The sequence below is a fragment of the Symphalangus syndactylus genome, chromosome 3 (assembly GCF_028878055.3).
Source record: "Symphalangus syndactylus isolate Jambi chromosome 3, NHGRI_mSymSyn1-v2.1_pri, whole genome shotgun sequence".
Taxonomy (NCBI): domain Eukaryota; kingdom Metazoa; phylum Chordata; class Mammalia; order Primates; family Hylobatidae; genus Symphalangus; species Symphalangus syndactylus.
In genome coordinates this window covers 104,365,746-104,384,387 of record NC_072425.2, presented here as the reverse complement: position 1 = coordinate 104,384,387, position 18,642 = coordinate 104,365,746, and the positions used below count along the sequence as shown (strand labels likewise).

Here is an 18,642-nt window from a genome sequence, read left to right as displayed (position 1 = left end):
AAAGCATTTTCTCACTCACCCTACATGTCCATATTGTATCAGCTACGGACTCTACTGGGCTCTATTTTCACTCTGGAGCCAGCCTGATGGAGAAGTCACTGTCTGAAACATTGTCAGTTGTGACGGCAGAAGGAAAGAGCACTAGAACATGTATTAACAATTAAATGCTTCTAATCATAATTCATCTGTCTGAACTTGTCATGTGACCCACCCAGCCACACAGAAAGCTAGGAAGTATAGTTCTACCATGTACCTTGAAGACAGAGAGCCAGGGATCTCTGGTATCAGCATGTTTACTTCAATAGATGTGGGCACCATGTGACCAGACTTCCATCTCTGCTACTGACATGCGGCTAGCAAGTTCTTTCTGCTGGGGCCAGATTGTAGAGGTCACCCGAATGGCAGACAGGCAAGCAAGAACAATCTTCACAGTGCTGGCACCAAGGATGGTGGGGGGCTCAGTGGAGCAGTAGGAAGAGTCAGAGACCTATGAAGAAGAATGATAAATGCTGTGGGCCAGGATCATTTGATTACACTTCATGCATATTAACTTATTCAGTCTTCACAACACCCCTATAGGATAGATCCAATCATCCCCATTTTAGAGATGAGAAAACTGAGGTACCAATGTTAAGTAAGTTCCCCAAAAAAAGATAGCTAGTAAGTGGCAATGTGGGATGCAATCGCTGGCAGAATAGGTCCAGAGGTTATGCCCTACAGAGTGTACTCATGTAGCCACTGAGTACATTCTCCTTCCTGCCTGTGGTCGCTGCTCAGAAAGGAATCTGAAAATCATATGCCTGTTTTCAACTTCATCTTCACCACAATGACTTTAACTCTCTATAGAGTGAAGTTCTTTTTCAAAGGCACATCAAACTATGGCATCTCTCTTAACTGTGAAGATGAATGAGCAGCTCTTCATGTGAACCAGGGAAGAGAGCCAGAAACCATAAGGTAAAATGCTAAGTGTGGCTACATGTGTCTCACTCTAAGTCAATAAATACCTGAAGAGAATCACAGGCATGGCTTTATGGATTTGAATTATCTGTGTGTGTATAAACCTTGTTGATTCAGACTCCACTGGAAAGTATAAACACATCAGTGCCATAACCATTATGAACAGAAAAGGCACGGCCACAAGTAGACACAGAAGCCAGCATGGAATTGACAAGAAGTTATTCCACTCACTTACCAAAAAGTGCCTCCCAAATCCTAACTCTTCCAAATGACTCAATTTCACTGGCATCACTGGGTGCCTTAAAAATCCTCTCACCATACAGAAAAGTTACCCATTTATATCCATTTATATATTTGTTCCATTACCTTGCCCACTTCTTTTTTCTTGAGGTGGAGCTGTAAATATTAGATTTCATGATTCAAGTCTCTGGAATCCAGCTTTCTAAATTGTCTTACCCTAGTGGAAATGGGAACACCATATCCTACAGTCAGCTGTTATTCCTGTTGAGACTGACAAAAAGCATTTATTAAGTGCCTCGTAGTATATAGCACTGACATGGGTACTGCCAAAGTGTCAGGCCTGTGCACTATACCATGTTCAGCTCAAACAAACTTTGAGGTCCTCCAAATACACAGCAAGTAAATGTTTTGCCAGCTTTGAACATTTGCCACCAAATCACTTGCAAGACAAGGTCATTGCTTATTAAGTCTAGGCAAAATTTTTTAAAAGTCAGAATGACCAGTGTTAACCCATTACCAACTATATTGGTTTCCTATTGCTACTGTAACAAATCTCCATAAATTTAGTGGCTTAAAACAAGGCACATTGATTCTCTTACAGTTCTGGAGGTCAGAAGCCTAAAACAAGGGTGTTAGCAGGACTGCATTCCGTCTCAAGGCTTCAGGGGATTCCTTGACTTTTTCAGCACCTAGAAGCCCCTCCCTCAATCCCTCCAGCCTCTTGCTTTGATCTTCTCAACTCCTCCTACTCACTCTGAGCCTCCTGCCTCCATTTATAAGGGCCCTTGTGATTGCTTTGGGCCCACCTATATAAACCGAGCTAATCTTCCCATCTCTACATTCTTTTTTTTTTTTTTTTTTTTTTTGAGGTGGAGTCTCACTCTATTGCCCAGGCTGGAGTAGAGTGGCGTGATCTCGACTCACTGCAACCTTTGCCTCCTGGGTTCAAGTGATTATCCTACCTCAGCCTCCTGAGTAGCTGGGACTACAGGCGCATGCCACCATGCCCTGTATTTTCTGTATTCTTAATAGAGACGGGGTTTCACTATGTTGGCCAGGTTGGTCTTGAACTCCTGAACTTGTGATCTGTCCGCCTTGGCCTCACAAAGTGCTGGGATTACAGGCATGAGCCACCAAGCCTGGCCTCCCATCTCTACATTCTTAATCACATCTGCAAAATCTCTTTCACTCTGTAAGCCAACATGTTCACAGTGTACAGGGATTATAATGTGGACTTTTTGTGGGGGGTGAGGGGGACATTGTTTAGCTTACCACAGCCACCAAGGTTTTTCTGATATGTGATAAGCTGTATAACACTTTATTCTAAAAATCATTATGTATAGACCAGGGAAGAATTGGAAGAAAGGAGAATATCACGTGTAAAGATTACGGTTGAGAATGTCACAATGTTGCTGGTGTTTAGTTTTAGTATCTGGTGTCAAAGACTTACAGAGTTAATTTTTTTCTACCTTTTTTTTTTTTTTTTTTCCTCCTGTGGCTGTCATCTGCTTACCTGCAGACCCAGGCTCACTCTGTTGTAGCTCTGGAGTTGGGCATCTCCAAGTTTATCTGTTGCTTTGTGAAGGCCGGATGCTTACTCTCATGGATCCAGGGTCCTCTGTCCCGCTGAGCTCGGTTTCTCATGCCGGGTCTCCCCCTTTTTATGCCATGCTTTCTTCCCACTTTCCCTCCTTGTACAGCAAACACAGCACAAATGTTGGGGTCCTATAAGAGAAGTTGAAGGTGTTATCCTAGACCTTTCAGGCTGGCAGGAGGTGAGGAGGCGGGCACCTATTCCACCTGGCCCTGTGTCTTCTCATTACTGGATTTTAAGCAGCCTCCTTGAGTGAGGTGGGGAAACCAAAAGCAGTTTAAGAGCAGGAGCTTCTTTCTGCTCAGCAGATCACCCCTCTCCCCGACCCTCAGGCCTCTTTTTAATCATTCCACTCCCTGGTTACCAGCTACCCAGCCTGGGTGTCACTTATTCTTGCCTCCAGCACAAGGGACTTGGTAACCTTGGTATATAATACTAGCCTTTGAAATAAAAAGCTGCACATGAGGCAACTTGCAAATCCCAACTTTTCTGGGATGGGTATGTGGTTGCAGGAGGAGTTCTTCCTTAAACAAATGCAAATTTTCCAGTTACGCTAGTTACACTGGTTCTCACACCAAATATCCCAATGAAGAGTTCTTCTTCTGTGCCCCTGGGAAAGGAAGGCCCCTGAAAAGCACTGTGCGCATGCCTGTGCCTGCCTTATGTTCTTAGGACCACATTCCCACCATTCAACAGGCAGGATTTAGCTAGGATGCCAGCAGGGCTTTTTGACGTGTGCATGCAACTATTTGAGGAAACGTTGGCGCTGGGAGAGTCCAAGCCTGGTAAAAATGACAACATGCATCTGCACAACCTATTCTAGATTATAGGGCTGGGACTAGGGAGAGACCAGTGAGTTACTAACCTGAGGTGCAAATTTTAAGGGGGTATCACACAGTAATCAGTTAATCAAGAAAATAATATTTGGATGGAAGCACTTTTTAAAAATCAAAGTTAATGCAAAATATCTACAGTAAGCACAACATCAAATTTTAAAATAAATATTAGTAACAATGCCATGCTATCCTATGAGTCTGAGGCCAAAGGAAAAAAACTAGTAACACTAACCCAAAATATCGCAAGTGTTGATGTTTTGATCATTATGGACTTTTATGCAGTAATTTTTATTTGAAAATATTGCATTAAAATATTATTTATCTTGATTATGGGTTTTTTGGGACCCCCTTTAATTTTGTGCCCTAAGGTGAGTGGCCGACTCACCTCACTCTAGTGCCAACCCTGTAATACAAAGGGCAGTTTGGAGGCTTTAACTCATTTGAGCCTTATGACTATTCTCTAAGGTGGACATGGCAAGTATTCTTGCCTGCATTTGACAGTAAAGGAACTAAATCCCAAAACTAGAGGCACAACTTGCCCAGGACTACATGGTACATGGTGAAGATGAGATTAAAAATGAGGCCTAACAACTCTGAATCTGGGGATCTTTCCATGACACCAGAGAGTCTCAATCTCCAGTGTACCAAAAAATAATCAGGAGAGTTGTTAACATTCAGAGTCCCAAGTGCCAACCACTGAGACTCTGATTCAGAAGGTCTAGGGTGGAATGCAATAGTCTACATTTCATTTAACAAACACACTAGCTGATTTTGACATCAATGAGCTACGAACCAGTTGGGGCAACTCTGTAAGGACTCCAAGGCAGATGTCCCCAAGCTATGTCTGCAAGAGCTTGCTGTTCTTATCATTCACATTTCTTCTTGTAAGAAGATATCTGTACTTCATGTGGGTTAAAATATTACTTTAGTAAGGGTAACCTCAGCTAATTAACAAATAGCAATCTTCAACCCATCATCCCTATTGTTAAGCAAGGGAGAGCATGGTCTTCTTAATCCACAAGATCAATGTACTATGAGGCATGAGGGAAGAAGAAAAATCTGAAAAATGGGGGACTGCTCCCATTAGATGGGAGTCCTGAGAAATCATGGGTCTGCTTGTGGGCACTGGGTGCGTGGGATGAGTACCTCAAAAAGAAAGGGAAAGGGACTTCAAAGACAAACTTGGTCTACTTAATAATTTCTCTTGTACTGTTTAGAAATGAGAAGTTAATTCTTTCTGTCAAGGTAGTTTCTACATCTAGATCGAGTAAGAGAAAGAGTTATAAGAAAAATTAGTACTTTTTACCTTAATGCTTGTGGAAATGGTACCTTAAGTTGACAATGCAATAGTAGGGCCATAAAGGCATAAGAGAAAGTTGAGCTGAATATGTGACTACAATGCAAGTAACTTGAGAAAGAATGTTGTCAATGCTGCCAGGGAAGAATTTCGGCTTGAGGTCAGAAGGATGAAAATCAAGCAAACAAATAAAAATATTTAAATTGGATTCTGAAACCATTCATCTCTGAAAAAAATAACATCTAATATTTTCTTTTCTATCAACTGCCAGCCATGTGGATTTTACCAACGCTTTTCATCAAGGAGGACAATTTCCAGTTACCCCATCCTTAGTGGTTACTGTAGCCTCACATAGCTTGATTCTGGCAAAGAGCATAATTCCATGCCAAAATGAAATGTATTGGCCTGTTTTGTTCTTTGGGCTGTGGGTGAAGGAAGTGGCAAAGGGAGCCAGTTTTCTAATAATTGAAGTGAAAAGAAGTTGGCCTCAATGAAGTTTTTCATCTCAGGTGTTCAGATTGCCCTCCTTCTCTGCCTCCTGGGATGTGCGTCCAGACACAATCTTGATGTATTGAGTCTGGGTGGCTATAGACCTGAATAGTAACAAAATTGTCAGGGCCGCCTGCACATTTGAAAACAGTATGTCTTCAAAAATCACACTTGGCAGATGATCGATTGGACACATACCTCTAAGCAACACCAAGCATGATGTTGACATTTTCAGAGGTACTGTCACAGTGCCGCCAGAAGAACATATGAACACTCCTCCCTTACTTTCTAAAATATGCCTGCCTATTGCTTTGCTCCATTCCTGCTCACTGATTATTTTCCATTGCTCCCTGGATCCCCTATCAACCAGAACAATGGTTCTCAAACATTAATGGCATCAGAATGGCCTGGAGTGCTCGTTAAGCTACAAATTGCTGGGCCCTACCCCTAGAATTTTTAATTTGGGAAGCCTGTGTAGGGCCAGACAATTTTCATTTGTAGTAAGTTCCCAGTTGATGCTGATGCTAATGAAGACCTTGACAGCCACCAATCTAGAGTGATGGGTCTAAAACATTAGAATCACCTAGGGAGCTTTCATGAAAATACTGATGCCCAAGTTTACCCCAGGCCAATTAAATCAGACTGTTTGAAGATGGAGCCTGTATTAGTTTTCTAGGGCTGCTGTACCAAATTACCTCAAACTGAGTGGCTTAAAACAACAGCAAACTCTTCTCTCACAGTTCTGGAGGCTGGAAGTACCAAGTCAAAGTGTTGGCAGGCCACCATCCCTCAAAGGCTCCTGGGGGGGAGCTGCTTGTAGCTCCAGCTGTGGCCAGCAGTGTTTGGCCTTCCTTGGTTTGTAACTGTATCACTCCAGTCTCTGTCTCCACCTTCACATGCACACGGCCTGTGTGTATCTATGTCTGTGCGCCCTCTCCTCTTTTCATATGGATGACAATGACTAGATTTAAGTCTTACCCTAATCCAGTATGACCTTTTCTTAATTTACGCCTTAATTATATCTGCAAAGACCCTATTTCTGAGTAAAGTCATATTCTGAGGTTCTTGGTGGACATGAATTGTGCAGGGGCATTGTGAGGAGACACTATTCAATCCTGTACAGAACCCTGACTTGACTGTACGATCCCTGAGGGCCAGATTCATGTGTGTCCAACTGCCTTGGAGAGTCTGGAACAGAATGGGATGAAAAAAAATTTCTTGAATGGATGAGCCTGTATACCGTCTACTTCCAATTCACAGTCATCACAACGTAGCAGATGAAAAACACTCCTCATTTGTCTTAAAAGCTTGTTAAACTAACTGCAGATTTCAAGGACTTTAAAGCGTTTATCTGTATGACTATTCAACTCTAAATTAAAGACCTTTCCTCAAACAACAAAAGATATTGAAGGTATTTCTTTGTAGAAAGACCTGTATTCTGTTCCTCAGGGCATTTTATAGGGAACATACCTATAAAGAGCCCAGATTACACACTTTTGAGAGCTTTTAATGGTAAGAAACAATGTTTTTGAACTTCCCATTATGAACTAGAAATAATATTTTCACATGAAACAAAAATGCTAAATTACTTAACTGCCTCCCTAGAGTTTTAAGTTTTGTACAGTGTAAATGATTGTTTTCCAGGAATTAAGACCACAGGGGTGTCTCTTTAAAATGCCTGCAATATAAAGCAGGAGGCAGGATGCCTGTTGTCTGAACTTCAGTTGGAGAGGTGATTATTCATGGGGTCGGTATGGGGGTGGACTAACATGCAAGCCACAAGCCCAAGCCAAATGTGGTCACATTGGAAGGTGTGATGTGGATTGTCAGTCAGTTGGAAATCAGAGCGAGTGAGGCTTATTTTGGATGAGGTGGCATCTCAGGATCACAATCAAAATTGTCCAAATGGCTTTATTTTGGATCCGTTATGCCAATATCGGATATGGGGGTGGTTTGTGGGGGGTTCTTTGAAGACCACTCTGTGACCCCCTGCAATGGTAGTGGATACAGTGGGACATAAAACTAAACTCAGGATTAGGAGCCCTGGATTCTGGTCTCAGCTCCAGCACGCAGGATCTCTGAGATTACTTGCAGTTTTTAAGAACACTGATGTGGGCTATACAAATGTAATGAACGTCTACATTCATGTATCTCGCTTTGCATTGCTGCATCTGCTTTACAGAGGTATCTCTTTTTTTCTTTTAAAGAGAGAGGTTTGGTTACTTATTTAGATTGTTAGAAGTATTTTCTCATCAGTGAATTCTGGCTTTGACTCCTTTTTAATAAAAAAAATTCTTCTTATATTAACCAGGAACATGATAATGTTTAGAAGTTATGAAAATATCTAAGTGTTTTTATAACATTTATGATATTTTAAAAATTCTTTCTAACCACACGCTAATAGTTATGATAATTTCCAGTTTTCTTTCTTAACCAGAGGCAGTGGTAGCTTTTCAACATGTCTTACTTCTCCCTTGAACCTCCTTCTCTATCAATGAACTGAGAGGACTGAAATCATCTGGGCATTTGTGAGCAAACTGTCAGCTTTCTGAGAACTTGGAAGTTTTCTCACATCTTATTAGTTTATTTAGTCGTAAAGATTCTTTAAGATAAAAATCAAACACAGTCAAGTGTATGTGACAGATGTTTCTGGGATTTGGGCTAGAGGCACAGGCAGGAAGGGAAGCTGTCAGTCAAAGGCAGCCTCATATTTACTGCTGCGTTTTCCTGATTTTTAGACTTTGCATAAGGAAAGGGGTGCCCTTCCTGCATGAGCGAGGCATGTCTTTGCTCTCTGACAGCTGCTGTACCTCTTCTTTGAAGTTATTCTCTGGCATGCAAGATACACAGGGATATATCTGAAGTCTAATTCTGTCCAGGGAAAAAGTTCAAATTGAAGAGTAATTTTTTTTAACTGTAAAGAAAACTAATATTTGTGGAGCACCTACCAAGTACAAAAAGAGTGCTACATGTTATTTCTTTTAGTTCTCATCATTGCACCTTTTTACAGACAAGAAAAAGAGGCACACAGCTAGTGAGTGGCAGGTCCTATGTTTGAATTCAGGTGTACAGATTCCACTTGTTTCTTGGAAGCATTTACTTGGTTTGACCTCAGTGTTTACACAGTCTTTGTTTATGACATTCATTTTTCTATTTGGAAATATACATAATATAAACTTAACCATTTTAGCCATTGTTGAGTATACATTTCAGTGGCATTAAATACTTTCACATTGTTCTGCAACTGTCACCACCATCTTCTCTAGAATGCTTTCATCTTTCCAAACTGAACTCTGTACCCATTAAACAATAACTTTCCATTCCCCTCTCCCTGCAATCCCTGATAAACTCCATCTACTTCCTGTCTCTAGGCATTTGACTATTACAGGTACCACATATAAGTGGAATCATACAATATTTGTCCTTTTGTATCTGGCTTATTTTACTTGGTATAATTCCCTCAAGCTTCATCCATGTTTTAGCATGTATCAGGGCTTCATTCCTTTCTTTTATTTTGAGACAGGGTCTCACTCTGTTGCCCAGGCTGGAGTGCAGTGGTGTGTTCATAGCTCACTGGAGCCTTGGCCTCCCAGGCCCAAGTGATCATCCTGTCTCAGCCTTCTGAGTGGCTGGGACTACAGGTGTGCGCCACCATGCCCAGCTAATTTTTTGTAATTTTTTTTTTTGTAGAGACAAGGTTTCGCCATGTTGGCCAGGCTGGTCTTGAACTCCTGGGCTCAAGCGATCCACCAGCCTTGGCTTCCCAAAGTACTAGGATTATAGGTGTGAGCTACTATGCCTGGCGCATTCCATTTTAAGGGTGAATAATATTTGCACGTGTGTGTGTGTGTACACCCCATTTTGTTCATTCCTTCATCCTTCAATGGACATTTTGGTTGTTTCCATCTTTTGGCTATTGTGAATCATGCTGCTCTGTGAACATGGATGTACAAATATCTGTTCAAATCCCTACTTTCAATTATTTGTGGTGTATATTCAAAAGTAGGAATGCTAGAGCATTAGAATGTTTTATTTGTTTTGAGATGGAGTCTCACTCTGCCACCCAGGCTGGAGTGTGGAGTGCAGTAACGCAATCTCGGCTCACTGCAACCTCCGCCTCCTGGGTTCAAGTGATTGGCATGCCTTAGCCTCCCAAGTAGTTGGGATTATAGCCACATACCCAACTAATTTTTGTATTTTTAGTAGAGACAGGGTTTCACCATGTTGGCCCCGCTGGTCTCGAACTCCTGACTTCAAGTGATCTGCCCACCTTGGCCTGGGATTACAGGCGTGAGCCACGATGCCTGGCCTAGAATGTTTTTAAAATATATATAAAAATGTTAATTGAAGCTACCATACTCTCAAATACATTTTACATTTTTTTGAAAATGCATTTCCTATCCAAGTTACCAACTTTCTCATTTCTCTGGGTGATACCAGTGTTCTTCCAGCTTTCCAAGCTTGAGATCATGATGCCACCTTGGACAATTTACTAGTGCCCTTCTCCTATAGTCTGTCATATACCATTGTTTATTTCTTCAAGGTATCCTCAAGATTGGGTTATTTTCATTAACTCTGCCATAACCTCAGCCCAGGTCCGATCACTGTGGATCACTCCAACAGCTGCTTGATACAGCTCCATGCTTCCAGACCATTTCCTACCAAACCTCCAATATCATTGTGGGAGTGGTTTTCCTAAACACTTCCTTCATCATGTCACTCCCCACTCAAGAATCTACAGTGGCATTAAGTTCAAGTAGTAAATTAATTGATTCCCTCTCATCTGTGCAACACTATTTTACACATCTTCCTTGCCTTCTTCTCTACTCCAAGGGCTCTCTTTAATATTAGTCTTATAAGCCAAGTTATTTCCCCAATCTATGCCATTGCTTTCTACTCACCTAATCTCACAAAACCATTTCCTATTGCTCTTCAAAACATATAGATTCTCCATTTATTTCCTACATTTATTAGTTTTGCTCCCCCCTAACCACATGCTGAACTTCTTGAGTATAGGATTTTTGTCCTGTACTTTTTATGGGAATCCTAAGATTCTGGATAGATATGTGCTTGCTGGGTCATGAAATAAGACAGAGTAACAGGAAGACACAAATTGCAAAAGGTGGAGACAGAGTTATCAGAGCCCTTAGGAAGAAACTGCTTTACACCCAGGAGGAAATCTCTCATAGTGGTTGTCAAATAACAGAATAGAAAGAGTTCAGCTTAAGTAGTTCCTTATGCATCTTTTGCATTGCGGTGTACAAACTCGGGCCAGTGAATTTTCAAGGCAAAATGCTACCCAGGTGAGTCTGTTTCTCATTTTAAATAATTCTCAAAATATGTGAAATACTTAATAAGTGTTCCTGCTCTTCTCCTAAGCATTTTGATTACATCAAATCCTAGAAACACAGCATTCTAAGAAATTTGAAATGTTCTTACTACTGTAAAGTTTGGGAGCTTTTCTCAAAGTAGCTTTTTGGTCCCGTTAATAAAAAGATTTTTTTTTTACTTGAGAAGGGCTTAGGAGGGACAGTTTCACACCTTATAGTAATTTCATAAATGCATAATTTGACACTAAGTTGGGAATACAAATCATTTTTCTGTAAGCAGACATGACATCCAGAAAGTTAACCCCAGAATCTGGCATGCCCTCCTCTTACATTAGGACATGGGTGTTAGGATCACAACATTGACCAATTCAAGTTTAAGAACAGAATATGTCACAGAAGGTCAGATAAGTGAGAGCTACAAAAACTCAGAGAGATAATGAGAGAGAAGGGGGTGGAGAGAGAGCAAAAGGGAAAGAGAGAGGGTGGGAGAATAGCATTGGAAGAATATTTTAATGATATTTCAGGCCACAGAAATATTGTGAAATTTTATGAATATGTCACAGAAGGTCAGATAAGTGAGAGCTACAAAAACTCAGAGAGATAATGAGAGAGAAGGGGGTGAAGAGAGAGCAAGAGAGAAAGAGAGAGGGTGGGAGAATAGCATTGGAAGAATATTCCAATGATATTTCAGGCCATAGAAATATTGTGAAATATAACATTAACTAAAGACAACCAGAATTTTTTGGTTATGGATAATGAATAAATAAAATCATGCAGCCAAATTAGCTCATTTCCATCTCCTATTTATAGACATTGTATTTAGATAGGCTTTTTCACAAATAAATACCAAATTTAGAGCTAACATGACTGAAGGCATGTCTGCTTTCTGTTCTCTTCTCTTTCACTGCTCTTAGGTGAGTCAAATAAGCTCTCAGGGCCTTTACTTTAAACTGATATTCTTCTAATTCCTGTTAATGCAATCTGTAAGAGAGGCATTAGCAATGTATTTTGAGGACTCCTGATAGTAAAGTGCTGTTCTAGCCACTACTGCAGTTATGAAAGTTAAAATTTAAAAATATCCACCATTGTACCAACATTTAATTAACAATACTCTATCACTGTCAGCACCAGAGGGCCTTGAATAAACTATTGTTGTGGCTTGGTTGACAGACAGCTTGTCAGGAAATGATCAGTATTGGCCATGATTTAGGGCTAATTTCATGGATGTTTTCCAGTTTCCTCGATCTTCCTTTCCCCTCTTCCAAACAAAAGTGCTTCTGAAAATTTCTGTTTAACATCTTTCACTTTGAATAAAGAAAACACAAAACATACCCCTTGCAGCTGGTATTGGTGAAATTACTTCTCTGGAGAGACCAGCAGATGAGGGTCTTGTTTGAGAGGCACCAGGCAGAGATTTCATTCTGTATCAGAGACCACACTCAGACCTGCAACCTGAGATCTGCCTCTCCCCCTCCCTTCACCTACCTACACACACATACACCACCTAAATGAACACAGATGGCTGGCACCCAGAGTAGGCATCTAGGAAAACAGCCGCAGGCCTCTCTGTTTGCTGTCATTTCATTGTACAAACAGACAGCCTTCGAGATGCTGGTGTTGTTTCTTAATCTGAGATCATTCTTGTTTGGAAGTTTACCCACTTCCTGTTGAGAAATACAGCAAAAGCATCACAATACCCAGAGCTCGATTTGACTAAAACCAAACGTTCATTTTAACTTGTTAGATAGTTAAAATCATAGTCATAGTACACTCAAGGTATACTAACTCATGTAGAGGATTATATTTAACGAAAGCCATATATTGATACAATCCATATCAGTTCCTACCTGGCAATACATGTTCTTCCTTCAGAGCTGCATAGCATCATCTGATGTGTTTGTTTCTCTGTGTGAAATAAATTAATTATTCAAATGTAATATAAAAGAGTGTAAAGCCAAACTTCACAAATGCTGAAAAATAATCTAAATCTTTATACCTCCCCCCCGTCAAATGGAACATATGTTTTCTCCTATTTATTTCTGTATAAAATATGTAAACAATTACCTGGATTTGGAGGACATAATTATGAAGAGGTAGATATCTAAAAGGTTATTACTGATTTATAGAACTCTCTAGTTTAATAGAAGACAGATTTAGGAATAAGAAAAAAAATACTGCTTTCTCCAGGAACAATAAATGTCTCAAAGGGGAAACGTAAGATTTAAGAGTAATTTTTATTTGACATATATACTACAGTTTGTGAATCTAGGAGGTGTTTCTCATTTAAACGATTTCTATGTAATAAAAATTTTGTAGAGCTATCTCACACTTTGTAGTATATTTTATATGTCTCGAAATGCAGTGATTAAATTTCATTTCAAGGGCATTTTTTTAAAGTCTGAATTCCTCAATTTCCCTTCATGGATTTATAATTCTCAGCCTGAAGATTAAATACCTTATTAACAAGTATGAAATATTTATTTAAGCAAGAAATTGAGCTTAATTCTCCCTGGCATGTGTGCATATTCTTCCTGGGTCTCCTATACACACACACATGCACAGGAGGATGTACACACACACACACACACACTCTGTCATACACACACTTTCTACAAATTCATCTAATGTTGAACAATGTAATAATGCTTAATATTAGTATGATTCTGCATAATAAAAATTAAACCTTGCACTTGGGAGGATCTTAATACTTTACTTCTTAGGTTGTTAAATTACAGTTGCAATGTATTTATGCAAGAGTAATCTAATTTTCAATATTCAGAAGATTGCATGGCTCAGAAAAAAACAAAAAAATCAAATGTTTTTCTTTTAGGGAAAATTTTAATTTACCAAGTCATTCACAAAAGCCTTAATCATACCTTAAGCAGGATTTTAAATTATACAAAAGCTTCCTAACTTGTGGCTTTTCATAAAGACTGGCCCAGTGTCAAGAATTCAAAAACCAAATATTTTCAGAAGTGAAAAACAAAAAGAAAAATAAAATGGTACATGCTTAAATCGATACATGTATTTAATAACATCCTATAACCACAGACATAAACCTGTACAGTCTGTAATGTATCACATTTGTTACTCATTTTAATCTGTCTTACAGCTGAGGACTGCTTTATAACTAAGACTGGCTTTCAGATATAATAATAGCCAAAGACTTCAACTTCTGGCTAAGACGGAGTAACGTGGACTGGATTTATCCTCCCACCCTGAGCAACTAGAAAACTGGACAAAAAATGTAAAACAGCAATTTTTAGACATTGGACAGTAAGGAGCACAGGACTCTCATCCCTGAGAGAAGAGAAACAAACAAGGTGAGTCCTACGATTGCACCAGTTTAATGACCAAAGTATTTCCAGACTGGGAAATGACAAAGATAAGGGAACTAACAGATGATGGAACTAACAGATGAGGACTTCAAACACTTATTATGTTCTCCATGTGCTAAAAATTTTAGAGAAAACACAAGCCTGATGAAGAGAGAAATAGAAAATATAAAAAGGATCCAAATAGAACTTTTAGAGATGAAAAATAGAACATCTGTAATGAAGAGTAATAATAGCTAAAATTTAATGAATTTTAAACGTGACAAGGTGCCAGGCCCTGTGCTGAGTGTTTTACATGCAGCATCTCATTTAACTACAGCCTTTCTCCTATAAAGCAGGTGTTATAGATGAGGATGCCAAGGATTAGAAAAGACAAATAATCGTACATTGTAGAGCTGAAACTTGAAACCACATGGCCCACCTTCTAGGCTCATGCTTTTAAGCAACATTCCTATTGTTTATAGCAATGTTTGCAATAAAATATAATTTAGTCTAAAGAATGAACCTTATCTACAGATGTTTATTGAAATTCATAGAGAATCTCACTAAAAATGACATGTCATTTTGTGTGTGTGTGTGCACGTGCACATGTGTCTGTGTAAGTGTGCACACACACGCATGTGTGCATGTTGGTATAGATTTGCTAGAGATCAGATAGGTTTTTCTGAGAGTCTTGTAAGGTTTGAGATGGAGAATGATTGAACTTATTTCTATTCTGCTGTTTTCTCAGGAAGATACGATAGAGATGAATTGAGGGAAACTTGCAACTTAATGGTAGAACAATACAATATAAGATTGTTCAGAGCTTTTTTCTTGCTGTTAACGTATTCTGCAACTGATACTTCAAGTGTGCCAATAAGAAGAAGAATATAATATTAGCTAAAGTTTATCAAATGATTGTTGTGTGTCCTGCTCTGCTAACATGCATGTGTTACCACATTTAATTCTTTGAGGTAGCTTCTATTCTTATTTATAGCATCGAGGAGCAGGGAGATGTTACCTGACTTGTCCAAGTAACCCTGTAACCTTGACAAGGTTACATAAAGGTCATACAAAGTATTTCTTGTAGAGAATCATTCTTGAAAATGAGTTTAATAATAGTTTCTGTCCAATTATAACTTTTCTGTATAAGACGTTTATTTTAATAGGTTTTCTATGAAGTCATTTTATATAAAGATTATTTAATAGACTAGCCTTAACTATAATAGACACTATCCAACTGATAAAGAATGAAGCACATAGATTTTTCAAAAAGCAAAATGTATTAATACTCTGGTGTGAATACATCAATGAAGTAATCATATTTGTTCTCAAAAGTACCTTAACTTAAATAATGGGTTTATCCTGAGATTAAAATATTTCAGCTTCACAATTTTTGAAGTCCATAGTTATGTCAAGAAATTTCTGTTCCTGAATAATGCCTACATACCTAATTCAGCCTAATGTCCTTATACTAAGACTATTAGGCAACAACAGTAATTTGCCACTTTTTCATTCCCTGCAAGTAAGATAGAAAGTCCATTTGAGTGACCATTTCAGGTCACAGAATAAGTCATTAATAAAATTGAGACTGAGACTCTCATAAGTAGATTCTTGCTGTAACACTCCATCCCTTTATAAGAGCTACTTTTCACTCACAGAAAGTGAGTAGCCCTCTGCCAGGTGGCAGTTGGCTGAATGTGACTCACAGCGGGCAGGAGGGAACTGCATGAGGGTTCCTTATGTGTCTTGAACAAAGTGAGTAAATTTTATTCCAACGAGCATTTACTAAATGTGATGCTGTGCACATTCTAAGTTAAAGATGGAACTACTAAGTCCTGATGCTATCCTAATTGTCTAAGCCAGGCATCTACTTAACAAATAAACAAACAAGTCAGTTGTGCCTATTTTAGTTCCAACTCCACCACAGAAAATCAGTCACATGAGTAGTCACTAGGCATAGAGTGGAAAAACAAACATTTGATCGGATTGTGGCAGTCACTTGTAGGCTAGATGCATTTCTATTGAGTATATCAGGAACCAATTCCTACAATTTGGGTTTCATGGGCTAGAAAAAGGTTTTTTGTTTTTGTTTTTGTTCTGTTTTAAATTGCAGACCAACATAGATCAAGTAGAATAAAAACCAAAGAACAAACCACCATCAAATATCACCATCAACACATACTTTGTTTAACATCAAATAATTAGTAGGGGTATAATCTTTTGTCCTTATCAGAATAAAGGATAGTTACTTAAATTGAATAGATTTAGTTTTGTGAAAGAAAATTCATTTAATTTTCCCTGCTCTTCTCATTTTTACATGAACCATGAGAAACCTTGTCAGTCTGGCACCCCTTTGCAATTAGGAGTTTAAGAACCCTTTCCACAGATAAATTTTAGTTTCCATGATATAAACAACCCTGGACTAAAAAGAGAGAGGCGAAGCCACACACCCAGGGCAGTCTTGAGGATACAGTGTCAGCAAAGGGGACACTGGCCTGCTGATCAGGCCTTAGTCTCTTTTGGTGGCCGCATCGAAGGCAGGTGGCTCTCAGGACCAAGTGGGTCCTCTTTGGATATGAAGAACGGCAACCTGTGAAAATGCTGTGATTTCACTACTTACTACCTGTGTTTTTTTATGAGTTCAAACGTTAAGGAAATATGTCTCACGAATGTAACTACCAAATAATCGAGTCTATATGAACTTCACTCAGGCCAGTCGTCATACATTTTTTTGGATGACAAACTACTTTGAGAATCAGATGAAAGCTATGAACTTTCCTCCCAGAAAACTGCACATATGTGTTCACCTAAGAATATCTTGTGCATATTCCAGGGGGACCTCTGAACTCCGTAAATGGATTCCAATTTAGAGATCTCAGCTTTAGTGCGTGAAGGGATTTGAGGTCTTCACCACTGCTATTCCAACTTATCTATGCTTCCTTATACTGCTTTAGTTTCTACTTAATTCTCAAAAAGCCCTTCATGATTATCTTTGCTGCAGCTTCTTCTCGTATCCTCTAGCACATGTTCCCAGAGAGGAGGTTAGATTTTCATCTTGGCTCCTGGATTTCACTCCTTCCAGCTCCCTGCCAGACCTGGACTACATTTGGCTGTGGTCCTGAAAACCTTTCTAGCTCTTAACATCTTTCCTTCAAAATCTGGATCTTGTTCTTACTCCTTTTGCCTCAGATTTATACCTAGCTACAATTGGTTTTTGTGAAAAAGTCTGCCTCTTATAATGAAATCCCAAAGAACCAAGATGTTACCATCAGTTGACCTTTACATATTACTGTAGCCTAAAGACTATTGTGGTGCTCTTGGCAGAGATCAGACTTCTTGAATATCATGGCAAGTTGGAATCAGACCAAAGGTCACTGTTACCCCTGTGCACAGTCTAAGTAATGGCCAAGATTCTCAGTTAGTGGGTAGAGCTAGTCTGTCCCCTCTAGTCCTGGTTTACTCTTTTCTCCATCCTGCCTTGCCACAGAAGTCTCAGTAGGTCTGAAAGTTACGATGACATCCAGAGTTGATGTTAAGTCCACTTCTCTATATGGAAATAAATGGTCAAGGCAGGTTTTAAAATGTTTTCTCACTGACCTTTAGTAATATTAACTCCTAATTAGCAGGGAGTGGATCTGAGCAACATGTAATTGGCTAGCCTTCTTCAACTCTCTGATTTAGGGCATCTTAGTAATATATAGACCTTTCACACACACAAAAAAAAACCCAATCTTTTTTGATTAATCATTAACTTGAGGCTAATGAAGATTGCTCCACGAAGTTATTGAATTCAATGATGATAAATACATGCCTTAATGTTAGGAAAGACTAAAAACCATCCAAATGTGGTGGACATCAAGCTGTCATTGAGCACACTGAACTATGTTAACTAAAATTTATTGGATGTTTAGTAAGTACATAATAGCTCAGTAAACATGTTAGTATTTTCATTATTATGTGTGCCAAACATACTAAGTGCTTTATGTGAATTATTATTATTTTTTAATAATTTCGACTTTTACTTTAGATTCAGGTGGCACTTGTGCAGGTTTGCATAATGCCGATGTTTGGGGTACAATTAATCCCATCACCCAGGTACTGAATGTAGTACCCAATAGTTAGTTTTTCAACCCTGACCATCCCCCTCCCTCCCACTTCTAGTAGTCCAAAGTGTCTATTGTTATAACCCATCTTTATATTCATGAGTACCCAATGTTTAGTTCCCACTTACAAGTGAGAACATGTGGAATTTGGTTTTCTGTTCTTGTGTCAATTTACTTAGGATAATGGCCTCCAACTGCATTCATGTTGCTGCAAAGGACAAAATTTCATTCTTTTTAATGGCTGCATAGTAGTCCATGATGTACTTGTGCCATATTTTTTTTATCCAATCCTCTGTGGACTATTTTATTTAATTTTCAGAAATGCTCTCTGAGGCAAGTACTATTATCTCCAGTTTAAAGTAAGCTTAGAGAGGTTAACCTGCTTAGGATCATTAGTAGAGCCATAAATCAAATCCTGATTCTGGGGCCTAGGCTCTATACCACTGTAGTATATGGCATTTTTATCCCACAGAAAATTT

General features: G+C 39.1%; 1 pseudogene; it reads right to left on the bottom strand.

Moving 5' to 3' along the window:
- Positions 1–353: 353 nt before the first annotated feature.
- On the bottom strand, positions 354–12,602 carry LOC129478373 (putative protein SEM1; annotated as a pseudogene).
- Positions 12,603–18,642: the final 6,040 nt, after the last annotated feature.